The sequence below is a fragment of the Triturus cristatus genome, chromosome 12, assembly GCF_964204655.1.
Source record: "Triturus cristatus chromosome 12, aTriCri1.1, whole genome shotgun sequence".
In the NCBI taxonomy this organism is placed as follows: Eukaryota; Metazoa; Chordata; class Amphibia; order Caudata; family Salamandridae; genus Triturus; species Triturus cristatus.
In genome coordinates, this window is record NC_140595.1 from 192,903,206 (window position 1) to 192,916,784 (window position 13,579).

The 13,579-nt window shown below is 49.3% G+C and overlaps 1 protein-coding gene across 3 annotated transcripts in view; it reads left to right on the forward strand.

Moving 5' to 3' along the window:
* The first annotated feature begins 6,293 nt into the window (after positions 1-6,293).
* CMTR2 (cap methyltransferase 2) overlaps positions 6,294-13,579 on the forward strand; it is a 50,615-nt gene continuing 43,329 nt past the window's right edge. Inside the window, exon 1 of one of the 3 annotated variants that reach the window (XM_085636900.1) lies at positions 6,294-6,414. The gene's annotated coding sequence lies outside the window, so the exon portion shown is untranslated. Of the gene's footprint in view, positions 6,439-6,964; positions 7,006-13,579 lie in introns of those variants that run through there. The other 2 variants (XM_085636901.1, XM_085636902.1) reach the window with 2 other exon arrangements.

Sequence of the window (13,579 nt, forward strand, 5' to 3'; positions counted from 1 at the left end):
AGCGGCCAAAATGTTTTATAAAAGCCGGCCGAAAAGCCATCTGGCCCAGGGGATTTCAAGGGTTTAAGGCGGGAAATCGCGCCGATCACTTCCTTGATCCTAATAGGTGCGTCTAATGCTGCGGCTCCGGTTGCACTGATTGCTGTCATCGCCGCCTGTCGGAGATAGGCCTTCCCCCGGTCTCGATATTTGAGGCCTTGCTATAGAGAGAGGCATAGAAGTCCCGAAAGGCCTCCGCTATCTAATCGTCGTTTCCCACCATCTCTCCTTGGGCGTTGTAAAGGGCTGTAATTTTAGACCTTTGGATGCGGGTTCTGAGTTTGCTTGCAAGGAGACGCCCTGTTTTATCTCCTCCTACGTAGTATGTGTGCTTGGCCTGCGAGCTGCGCCCTGGCGGCTTTCAATTGCCGCCATATCCTGGGAGCTCCCGTTCGACTATGCACGCTCTCTAATTCTACCACCTTAGCCGTGAGTGTATCCCTTTTTTCCTTTCGCTCCCTGGTTTCTGCTGCAGGGATAGCTATCTGTTCCCCCCTCACCACCGCTTTAAGGGCCCCCCACAATGCTGTCAGGGGCGTGTCGGTATTGTCATCATTGGTCGTGAGGTAGTCAGTGATACATTTGTGTAGCTGTTGGGTCACCCCCTTTATTTGTAGTAAGACCTCCCGCAGTCGCCACCTCCCCCCGTGTTCGAGTCCGAGGGACGGCGATAGTCACTGACACAGCGTCATGGTCAGAAAGTGCAGCTGGGATGATGTCCACTTCGTCTACTAATGTGTTGAGCTTAGAGGACCCGATAAAGTGGTCTAACCTGGCATATGTGTGGTGCAAATGCGAGTAAAAGGAGTACTGTGTGCTCTGAGGGTGGGCCTCCTGCCAAAGATTCACCAAGCCTCTGTGACTCATCCAATTTCCCCCCTCTGTCGATATTGCTACTGTGGAGCCATAGCGATGGCCCGACCTATCTTTCTCTGGGTCCATGACCAGATTGAGATCGCCTCCCACTAGGACCTGCCTGTCTTGTGGGCTTAAAATCTCTGACAGGGCTCCCTTGAGAAAGGTTTCCTGACCTGAGTTGGGGACGTAAAGGGACCCTATGACCATGGATGTGCCTCCCACCCTCACCTTATATGCCAGCAGCCTACCTTTAATCTCTGCCACCTTATCACCCACCGTGCCCAGGAAGTGCCTAGCAAACAATATAGCTACCCCGCTTTCTTATCTGTAGTAGAGGAGTAAAACTGCTGGGGAAATGACCGGGACCTCATTCTATGCCAATCCCTGGACAGTAGATGCATTTCTTGCAGGAGACATATCGAGGCACAAGAGTTCTCTAAATAAGATAAGATGGCACGTCGTTTAATGGGATAATTTAACCCCTTCACATTGAGGGTGATGACTTGTATGGTAGGTCCCGACATAATGTCTCTGTGAATTGGAACGGACTTGTCAATGGGGATCTGCCCTTGCCAGACTCCCCTCGCGGATCCACTCCGTGGATAGCACACCGGTTCCGCACCCCCTTCCCCTTTACCGAGACCAGACAACCCCCCCCACAAAGTAACTCCCTCTGTGAATAGCACACCAGTCCCTATCCCCCACCCCCTCCTCCCCTTCCTCTCCCCCGAATCCCAACTGCCTCCCCTCAAACCAACTCCCTTCCCTGCCCCTTCCTCCCAGATCCCCATCCTCGCCCTCCCTAACCCCAACTGACACCCCCAACAGTTCTCCCCCACCGATGTGGAGCAAGGCCGAAAGATGATATGACCCCTTCGGACTGGTATGACCCCTTTGGCCGCCTCAGTTCCCTCGCCGGCCTCCGCTTTTCTCTTGCCTCAGATGGCAGTTGCTGTGCGGCGGCGTTCCCAGCTGCGGCCGCCGGGGTCCGACACTTGCCTGCGTAGGCCCGCGAGCCTTGGCCTGTTTTGGCGCTGTCCGGACCGTCTTCCTATGTCTGCTCCCTGTCAACAGCCGTCTCGCTTCCTTGGTCTCGAACGGCAGATGCTGTGCGGTCGCGCACCTAGCTGCGACCGCCGAGGTCCAGCACTTGCCTGTGTAGGCCTTCAAGCCTCAGCCTCAATTTTGGCACCGTCCAGACTGTCGTCTCTTGTCCGCTTCCCTCCAGCAGCCGGAACCCACCTCCTCCGCTGCCGGTTCGCCCTCGCTGTATCGAGAGCGCCACCTCGGAAGCCTGCTCCTGTGCTGGCGATACCCCCTCACCTAGGGGGCCTGGTATCTGACGGCCGCCTTTTCTCGTTGCTCAGCTCACTGCCTGGGTGACATTTTCTCTGGTGAGCGCTGGGCGATTTGAAAGGTCGCCATGCCGCCTACTGTCCTCTAAGCTGTTCCCTACGATAGCGCTGCACTCCCACAAGCCGTGCCACTGTTTGCGGTGCGCAGTTGGGGATTTTGCTGATGAGATGGCTAGAAAAGGGGGCCCGTGGCGAGGAGCCTCTGGATCCTGCATCCGTTCAGGTCGCCATCTTGGCCACGCCCCCCTGGTCCATGCTTTGACGCTTGAAGGACACCTAGAGCGTTTGAGAGACACCTTTCAATGCCTCAAGGAGAAGAGTGTTACCCTTCATCGAGAAAAGTGTGCCTTTCTCAAAAAGGGAAATATAATTCTTTGGTTCTCGCTTCTCCCAGGAGGGGGTACTAACTGATCCTATCAAGGTCCAAGACATCCAAGCTGCCCCAGCTCCCACCACCGTGATGGGGTGAGAAGTTTTCTCGGCATGGTCACTTACTGGGCAGATTCATTCGCAATCACATGGACCTCACTGGCCCCTTGCAAGAACTGACAAAGGCCAATACAGCCTGGAATTGGGGGCCTACTCAGCAGGAAGCAATCCAGGCCACGGAACGAGCATTGTCGGCTGATACAAACCTGGTCTATTTTGACCCAAAGACTCTGAGCCATCTGTTGACGCCAGTTTCACAGGACTCGGAGCAGTGCTATCCCAGAAGCAGATCAACCGGGAGTAGGCTGTCATAGCCTATGCCAGTCGGGCACTATCTGAGACCAAGCAATGTTATTCTCACATAGAGAAAAAAGCCATTGCTGTGCATACTGACCACAAGTCTCTTATCCGTTGTTCATGAGGTCATCCTCCAAACCCCCACCTTGGATCAAGAAGTGGATTTTATAATTGCAAGACTATCATTTCACTGTCACCTTACGCCCAGGTGCTCAGAATCCTGTTGATTAATCTATCCTGGCATGCCAGGCCTGCAACGGAAACAGAAGAACCGGACGCCAAAGGTGTGGAAGAATATGTACAGTTTAATGTTGAACGCTCCCGCCCGGGCCCCATCTCACTTGAGGAGATCGTCAAAGCTTCTTTGACGGACAAATGTATTCAGCTGGGCATATCTCCTGGGTGGTTTGGAAGGCGGTGTACCTTGCTGGACAAGACCACATATCGCACAGACGATGCGAGGTTGACGTTAACCTCATTGCACAATGTCCGTACGGAACTGGTGGTGTCCCCGGAAGGCTGTCTCATGAGAGGTCCCCGCCTGGTGGTCCCTGTGATCCTACAACAACGAGTGATGGACCTTGCACCTTTGACACATCAAGGGGTCATCAAGACAAAATCTCAGCTGCGATGCAAGGTGTTGTTTCCTAACCTGGATGCCCTCCTGAAGAGGACTGTACGACAGTGCTCCCTGTGCCAAGCGGTTGGCCCTACTGACTCACCCACACCCATCATCACAGAAGATATCCCGCCATTTTCCTGGCAACAAGCCAGAACTGATTTTGATAGTCTACCTGCTGGTCGACACATTAGGGGTTATCATTGACTTTTCAATGTACTCCGAGGTTGAAGTCATGGAATCCACCACCAGTCAAACCATACTTCGTCTCGAGGAGATTATGGCCACCCATGATCTGCTTATGGAACTGCACACTGACAATGGACCCCCTTTCTCCAGTAAAGAGTTTACTGAAAATGTGCAGTCCAGGGGTATTCTCCACCGGAAAATTACAACCAGGTGGCCGCTAGCAAATGGAGAGGCAGATTGCTTCATGTGCAATCTTAATAAGATGCTCAGAATTGCGTTGACTAATTGCCAGAAAATTTACATGTGCTCTCTATGCCTTTCTGCAAGAGTATCGTTTGACTCTTCATTCGACGACTCATGTCAGCCAAAGTTCCATATGCATGAATCGTCATTTGGGTGATGACCTTCCTTATGTGGAGAAACCATCAGCTGTGAATCAACAGGTTACTGAGAATTAGCAGAAGCGCAGGACACAAAATGAGCATATGTCCCGAACTCGTAGAGCAAAGCGGAGTTCACTTAGAGTGCGTGATCGGGTGTTGGTCAAAAATAGACATCCCTGAGGAGAGTTCACGCTGCCGTTTTGAGCCTCCACCTTGGAATGTGCAAACAGTGAAGGGAACCATGATTACTGCTCAGAGAGCTTGAGAGACTGTAACGAGGAATGTCTTGTTCTTCAAAACATTTCAAGCCCTGGCAAGTGCATCTAGAGAAGATCTGGACACCTCAAGCAGTGGGGAAATACATGTCGATGCACAGCTATTCCTTGCTGAGCCTCCTGATCCATGCATATCAACAGGGGAGGTGCCCTCTTTGTCTGGAGCTGAGGGACATTGTCTGCCAACTGTGTTGGTGGATCTGGGCACTTTGCCGACTGCTGTCGTGCCAGAGGAGCCGGGAAGAAATGACAGTCAGAGAGGAAGGGAGAGATATAATCTCCAATCCCATCTGGCAAGATCATCTTGTTTGAATCACTTTTGCTGCGGAATGGTCGCGACCGTGACGTATCGACTAGAGATAATAAATAACCCCGGGTCATCACCCCAAGGCAGAGTAATACCGATACCATTGTATGTGATCATTTGTCCACACCTACCTTCCGTATGAAGGCCTGACTGCCGAGTGTGTCTGCAACAGTCTTGAGGGGACTAAAGATTCCCTTCAGGGCACCCTGATGTCTCAGGCCATGAGGATGCCTGCAGGGAGGCACATGTTGTGACCCCCTATGTGTATGCACCACCTTCCTGCACTGCAGAGTCCATGCCGTGCAGGTACGTACATTGCAGCTCCCACTGCAGTGCCTTTCAAAGGTACTGCCGTGGGACCGCCAAAGGACCACCCACCGGACAACAAGAAAACTCACAATCTGGCGGGAGGCCAGCAGTGGACTTTGGTGGTGTGGGAGCGGGGTGGTGGGAAGGCAGCCACGCTCCCACACTGCCAAAGTCATAATCAGGTCCTTAAGCCTTACAATAAGTATATATCGATAAATAACGAACTGCATTCTGGATTGCAATACGATCCAATACCCTCCACTTCCTGGAAACTCCCCGATTTAAACGCTCTCGGGCAGGTGGAAAAACCTTTGAGGTCTGTACCTCTCAGCGCTGGAACAAGCTCCCACTAGCCTTACGCACTTGTCAGTCAGAATCAGCCTTCCGTAAATCCCTGAAAACACATCTATTCTCCTCTTAAACAGTGGAATTCTGACCCCTGACCTCTATTTTTCAGAGTTCTCAGCGCCGGGACGCCCCGTTGGGGCCGCTGCGCGCTTTACAAAATACTCAAATAAATAAATAAATAAAATTGCTTACTTTAGGTGCCTCATATTTATTTGTTTACTTTTTTCCTACTTAGGCCCTGGTTTGTATAGTCCCAGTAATTGATGCTATATAATTATTGCTCCTTATTAAATCCGACTGGGATTAGTCTGAATTTAAATGTATCGGGTGCGACAAATACCACCAAATTATGCGTTTTTGAGGAATAACGTACATGTTGGTAGTTATAACAGCGAAAACCGGGTATTTCGAAACATGCCGGACATTTCCCCCAATAAATACTGACAGGCTTGACTTGCCAGTGCTTATCACAAAACTCATAATTGCGGTAAGTGTAGTAACAGCAGTTATAGCACCTATCACAATCCGTCTGCTTTAACGAGGGCCTCAGAGAACTGCTTTTAAAAACGTCATTATGTACTTTTGCAAGAAAAATGCTTACATATTTTCCAAAAATATGCGTCTCACAAAGAGGAAAGTACACTTGGACTGGGCAAGATCTTAACTTTATGTTTCTACTTGTACGATGTCTGGTATGACGAATTTCATCCAAGTCACTTTAGTTTCCGTGATGTTTATGCCTCTGAAAACAAGAAAAGTAATAATGACTATCTTAGCTATTGCAGTAAGGCAATAGATGGAAAGCAAATATGACAGCGAATGGATTACAAACAGACTAGGTGAACCGTCGCACTGAATTGTCCGTTCTGCACTCGGGACACTACTCCTAGTTTCCCTCCGGTGTTCGGCGCCATTGTGGCAGCTGCAGCAGTCCTCCTACCCACGTGACTAACAGCGTGGTGACGTAGCACGCAGAGAGATGTTTGGAAAGCGTCTGGAGTTGCAGGTGAGCAGGGGGAGAAAGGAGGAAGTAAGCGTGTGGAGATGGTTTTGTTCGCATGGAAAGTAGCTTCTACCTTGTGCTCGGTTGTCCCATGCAACGATTTAACCCTTTTCCCCTAACCCTGCGCCCCAGCTTGCACCTCACCCTTCGCTCTCAGTGTGCTTTACTTCGCTCTTCCTTCACTGTCCCTTGTAGTAAATACAGCTTTAATTACAACATCCCTTACGCGTAGTCAGACACCCTGCCTTGACCTTTCACCCGACGCAGTGCTCCGTGCATTTACTGCAAGTCCCGTATTTAAAATGTTTTTATAGCGCTTAGTACCCCTGACGAGGCTTTTATCTAAAGAAACCGTGCACGCCAGTGTTGAAAAGTAGAGAAAAGCGAGCTCGGGGCAAGAAACGAGGAACAACCGCACCCCCTCCTGTCTGGTCACATAGCTGCCTCGTCAGTTGTTGGGGAAGTTATATCAATCAATCGGGGGTTTAGAAAGCGCTCTACTCACCCGTGAGGGTCTCAAGGCGCTGGGGGGGGGGGGGGGGGGGTGCAGCTCAAGGTTAACCGAAAAGCCAGGTCTTAAGGCTCTTCCTGAAGGTGAGCAGGGTGGGAGAGCGCCTGATGTTGACTGGGAGTTTGTTACAGGCTTTGGGTGCTACGTAGGAGAAGGCTCTACCCCCGGCAATGGTTCTGCGGATGCTGGGGTCATTGCTAGGGTGAGGTCGGTGGAGGTTTCTTTTGGGTGCGTGAAAACAGATTCTTTTGTTAAGGTATTTGGGGGCATATTATCACGGACCACGTTAAAAATTATCGCCGCTTTAGCGGCAATAATGAGCTTGATAATATGCCGCAGAGAATTCCCATAGAAGCACATGTTCTGGTGTCAACATGGGCTTCTATTGGAATTCTCTGCCGCATATTATCAAGCCCATTATTGCCGTTTTAGCGGCAGTTTTCTGCCGTCAAAGCGGCGATAATTGTAACGCCGTGCTTGATAATATGCCCCTTTGGTCTGATGTTGTGGAGGGATTTGTAGGCGTGGGTGAGTAGCTTGAAGGTTACTCTCTTTTTGACGGGGAGCCAGTGGAGGTCTTGCAGGTGTTGGGTCATGTGCTCATGTCGTGGGGTGCCGAGGAAGAGTCTGGCTGCGGTGTTTTGGATGGTCTGGAGTTTCTGTAGCAGGGATTTGGTGATTCCTGCGTAGAGGGCGTTTCCGTAGCCCAATCTGCTGGTGATGAGTGCGTGGGTGACTGTTTTTCCGGCTTCGAAAGAGATCCCCTTGAAGGTCTTGCGTAGGATGCAGTGTGGGAGTTGAAACCGGTAGAGGCAACGGCGCTGACCTGGCGAGTCATGGTGAGGGAGGAGTCTAGAATGATGTAGAGGTTCCGGGCATGGTCCGTCAGGGTGGGTGGGTTTCTGAGGGCGGAGGGCCACCAGGTGTTGTCCCAGGCGGTGGAGGAGGGTCCAAGGACAAGGACCTCCGTCTTCTCCGAGTTCAGTTTTAGGCAGCTTTCGCTCAGCCAGGCAACAACGTCTCTCATTCCTTCTTGGAAGTGTAGTCTGGTGTCTTTGGGGTTCTTCGTGAGGGAGAGGATGAGCTGGGTGTCGGCCTACTATGCTGAACCCATGCTGTCTGATGATGGCAGCGAGGGGGGCCATATAGATGTTGAACAGCGTGGGGCTGAGTGATGATCCTTGGGGTACTCCGCAGTTGATCTCTGTGGGTTCGGAGAGGAAGGGTGGGAGTCTGATCTGCTGGGTTCTGCCGGTGAGAAAGGAGCGGATCCAGTCGAAGGCGAGTCCTTGTATGCCAGCGTCGTGGAGTCTGGTTGCAAAAGTGCGGTGGGAGGCTGTGTCGAAGGCAGCGGAGAGCTCTAGCATGATGAGGTCCGTGGTGTGTCCCTAGCTGAGTAGCATGCTGATGTCGGTGGCGGCGAGGAGGGCGGTCTCGTTGCTGTAGAATCCAGACTGGAAGGAGTGGCGTATGGCGTTCTCTTCGATGAAGGTGGTCAGTTGTGCATTGACAAATTTCTCTGTGACTTTGACTGCGAAGGGAAGGAGAGAGATGGGCTGGTAGTTTTTCAGGTCTGCCGGGTCAACCAAGGGTGTCTTGAGGAGGGGCTTGACCTCAGCCACTTCCAGTCATCGGGGAAGATGCTGGATTCAAAGGTGGCGTTGATGGTGTGGCGTAGTTCGGGCGCGATGGTGGCTCTGTGGAAGATGTGAGGCGGGCAGGAGTCTGGGGGCTCCTGGGTGGGTGCTTTTCATGGTCGCGGTGGTTTCTTCGGTGGTAACCGGTGTCCAGGTGGTGATAAATCATGTGATAGGAGCCCACTTGGTTGTTTAGCCAACTCGCTTTGAATTCTGGCACTTGTGCTTTCTGTCGTTTTCGAGACCCGGATAGCAAAGTACTGACAGTTAAAACAAGCATTGGCATAGCCAATAATTTTCGCCTTTGGGACCTATACGTTTTTAGCCATGCGGTACCTTCTGGGTACTGTACCCCGAGGGATTGCTTAGCTTTACAATGCTGACATGAACCAGTGTGGAACAAAACAATGATTGATCGAGCAGCTGGATGATCATGAATGACAAATAATGAGCTAATAGTAGCTAGATAGTGATAGAATGAAGGGGAGAAAGAAAGACACCCCAGGCAGTGATGGTAGAAATAAGAGGCAGCAACAGGGACAATAGATGCTTTAGAGAACTGTGAGAGGGATGGGCACAGAGACAGGGTGGAGTTACAGAGAGGAAAGAGCGAGTGAGAGAGACCCTGCAAGTTGAGTTAAGAGAGAAAGGTACTTCAGGGAAGAGAGGTGGTATGAGAGTGGGAAGATAAGAGGTTTTGGAGACAGACAAAAGGCCTGGGGGGGTGGGAGTGGGTAAGAGTGTGAAACCGTAAAGGAAGACTTGCTGAGAAGGGAGAGAATGTGAAACTGAGGCAGTCAGCTGGGGAGAAAGTATGAGCAACTGCAGACCTTGCTGGCTGAGACAGTAAAGAAAGACCTTTAACAGGAGAGTGTGGGGTATAGAGAGGCTACAGGGAGTAAAGGTGAGAGAGTCACAGAGAGAGATGGGATACCTGACAAAGAAGAGAAAGACACCTCACAGAAGAGAGAGCGAGGTACAGAGACAGCTTTCAGGGGGAAAAGGTGAGAGCGATGGGATACCAGATTAAGAGAAAAGCATCTTGCCTGACAGTGGAGAAGCGAAGAGAATGAACAAGAGATCATAAGCAGGGATGTGCAGTATAGCAGTTTGAGGTGGAAGAGGTAGACCTACATTTGAGGGAAGAGATTGATGCAAGAGAAGAGAAGGACAAAAACTGCAAGGCAAAACAAAAGTGAAAATATAGATAACGATAGAAGGGGAAGAAGAGAAACTTCCCAAGTGAGCTTGCACTCCCTTAGGTTTGATTTAAGAACACACTGTTTTTATTTTTTGACTACTACAGGGGCCTATGGGTCCACTAGGAAATGCTGGACAGCTATCTCTTACAGTAGAATATTAATATCTATTTCCTGACTTTTTATAAGAGCTGGGTGTGCATACCTGAGAGTGTATTCTTCTGTGAGACTGTGTCTGTAAAAAGCACGCGGCCTGCCAGGAACCCTACTAAAATGCAATTGTGGGGCAGTGAGGCAGGGCATGCCTTTGTTGGGGAAGTCTGACTGACTACTTAAAGTTTTAAAACCTGGCCACAAAGTATGTGACTTAGACTTTGTTTAATATGCAGGAAAATAGTGTGAAAGGCTGAATTTGAATTTCTGCATGTGTTTCCCATGCTGACGGCAGAATTAGTGCACTAGGACTTAATTGAGGTGCCTGTATTCAGGATTGCACTGTTTTGTTTGTACAGCTGGATGGTTTTGTATTTCGCTATAAGCATCCACAGCTGCTGAGCCAGTAGTACAATTGTAAAATACATTACTTTTTTTTCTTAAAGGCATTACCACCATGGGAAGTAAAACTAGTAGCCCATAAGTCTTCTACAACCTCAAACAGGAAGTCTCAGGGACTGGGTGGGCCGAGATGGAGAATTCCTTTCAGGGTGTCTCTTTTTGAACCATTCTGCGTGATGAACCTTGTAAACTGGTCTGTTGGTGCCATGGGTTACATTTATATTTATAACACCAATGAGGAATGTTAGATGGAGCTGTGGTAGGCAAATCAACAACCCATGCATGATTTTTATCACTGAAATATTGAGTTTGTAGTTTATTTTTCCATGAAAAATGCTGGAGTGCAAATCTGAGATTTAAAAGTACAACATTAGTGTACACGCTGCTCAATCCACACATTTCGACGGACTCATTAACCCATCTCTGCCCATTGTGGATTGCAGTGTAGTGTGTTGGTATCTACATAGTGCTACACAAATCTGGTTGGGGACTAATAGAGCACAGGATATAACAGGGCAGACACTCACTTGGAGGTGCCAGCAGCAGGCCATGCTGAACGTGGCAGTCCTCTCACACACTCACCCTGTCTGTGTCTCACACGTCTCTTTAATTTTGGCAGTTTTAGAGGGAAGACATGGCTTGGCATTTCGGGCTGGACTGTTCCCATGAGGCACAGGGTCAGACTGATTTGCATATGGCTATGTCTGAACTGGGGTGGCAGAGTGGGCTAAAGAACGGTGATGGATTAAACCCAGATCAGTTGACTGGGGGTGAGTGCTTGCAATGTTCAACACTCCGTCCATCATTTCCTTTGGTTTAGATTTAGAGGGGCGCCATCTTGCATTTGGTGTCAGAAATGGTGGGTATGGGGTGCTACGCTCGCTCCCAAACCATGAACGGAAGAAGGGGCGGCTTTTGTAAATGACGAGGAACTATATAATAGTAACAGGACACTCCCCGTCGGGGACAAGAGAGAGATGCCGTAACGAGTGGAGATATGCTTGAAAAGTGGACATGGTCTAGAGCAGTATCTTGCTGTCGTCAACATTGATAAGGGACAGATCAGCAACTCAGTCACACACAAGGGTGAAGGCAGTCCTTAATTGCGATGATCATTTTGACTTAAATGATATATGCTGTTTGTCTTCCGCGTACGGGGAGAGTTCATTACTGGTTGAGGGGTCCAGAAAACTATGAAGGTCATGGACTGAGGGTTCGTTTACCAAGGGCAGTTATGCTGGTTAGCTTGTGGCTACCTAGGTACCAAACACCCTTTTCTCCCTGGTCCCCAACACCAGCTCAGATCTTTCCCAAGTTCTGGCTTTGCCATTCCAGCAGGGACAAAGATCCCACAGAAAGGGAGCCGGGAGAGTAAGCAAGCTCTACCAGGAGGCTCACTTCGAGAGGCGCAGGCAGTAAGGCAGCTGCAGTGCGCTTCCATTGACTTCGGGGGTTGCTACCAAGCGGCTCGCAGAGGAAAGCGGTGGAAGGGAGGCGGAAACGTAAGCGTGCTTGACTGACACAAGTAAGCGAGGCGGGACGCCTCATAAGAAAACAAAAGTGAATAGTGAGGAAAGGTTATTTTAAATGTATCAAACTTCACCTCTTTACTTAATGTGGTCCCAGATTGCACTTGGAATTTAAAACACAGTAATCAGAATAGAGAAAGGAGATCTTTTTTGAAGCACTAAGCAATAAAGATGCGCCGTGCAGGCCTTTTTATTCCCCCATAAACAACAAATTTCGCACATCTCCTGGTATCACTCGCCACTGCCTTTTCGAAAGTGGATATAAGTAATGGAGCAGTGGTCTCCGAAGCAGCAGTCAGGAGGTGTTGGGGAAGCACGGGGAGATTAAGGGAACTGGGTCTGAAGGCTGCACCGTGCACCCACGAGCGGCGAGGAGACAGCTGAAAGGAAATAGTACTACACTAAAAGAAACATGCCCACTAGTGAAAGAATCCATGTAGCAGGGGTAGTCCCCAGGGCGGTAACAAAACATACACAAGACGGGACAAAAGAACACTGTTCACCAAGGAAAGCAATAGAATTTGTTAAGACAGACTAAAGCAACCAATCAGAAAGCGAGGGTGTGCTTAAACTCCACAGTGTGATTACATTATACCTTGCAGAGCAACGCATGCACGCTGCCATTAGGCTTGACCTAAAAAGAATGGCTAAAGATATTGTGTACGGCATTGGTGATTGGACTATTTGATATCGGTATTGTTTCACGCCCCCTACTTAGCACTATAGATTATTGCTGTTGCAGTGACACCACCCAGTAAGCCTCCCCCTTCACCCTCTGTAAACCCATACTAGCAACATTTGGAAATGGGAAGGAGGGGGGGGGTTCAAAAATAAATCATAGCATTTATTTTCTCCATTAACTTGCGTTAACGAGGGAATCATTTCAGGATAGAGAGGTATAATAAATCCATTTTTGGCTTTAAAAAATGTGATCCTCCAGCCTGAACCGTTTATATTGGCATATATGGTAGATTCCCCCCCCCCCCCCCACCCACCCTAAATGTCCATAACCTTGTGCACTCAGCTAACCAGTTCCTCCCAACGTTGACCCCCTCTGAAAAGACTGTACTATCCCACTTGTGTCGTGCGCTGACTAACCACAGCATGGGCGTAGAAGTCAATATCTTTATGGAGAGGGTGACACCAGATCCCGCAAATTGCGGTTGCCACACTTATTTCTGGTTATACACCTGCAAATTTAGGTATTCACTTGCACAGGCACACACGCTTTCCCGTTATTGCGGTAATTGCTAATCCTATTCCATCAGTGCTTCATAGTGTGAGAAGAATCATAATTCCCGAACAGAATCAACAGTGGGGAAGCAGCAAATATGACTGTTTTCATAGTCATTATTTGCAAAATCACTTGACACAGGTAACAGGAAGTAGCAGTAAAACCTACATGTACTTCAGACAAGTGGCAAGCATTAATAAGAACCCTCAGCACTGTATTGTAAATTTGGACAGCGAAATTCGATGTAGAAATATTTCTAGTCCAATTGCTAATGGAAATATAAAAGTCTGGGGATCATGTAAGAAATGAATGTTCATTCAAACAAGTGAATTATAACTACTTTAGCAGCATGGCACTCTCATCAGAGCCAATCTAGAACCAAATGGAGTGTGCAAAGTGAGGCCTAGCCAGTACCAAAGACTTGAGGACAGAACATGACTGGACTAGAATTGTTGTCAAAATGGCTGGTTTTATGGTTCTTGGGGCTCTGGAAAGAAAGGGAG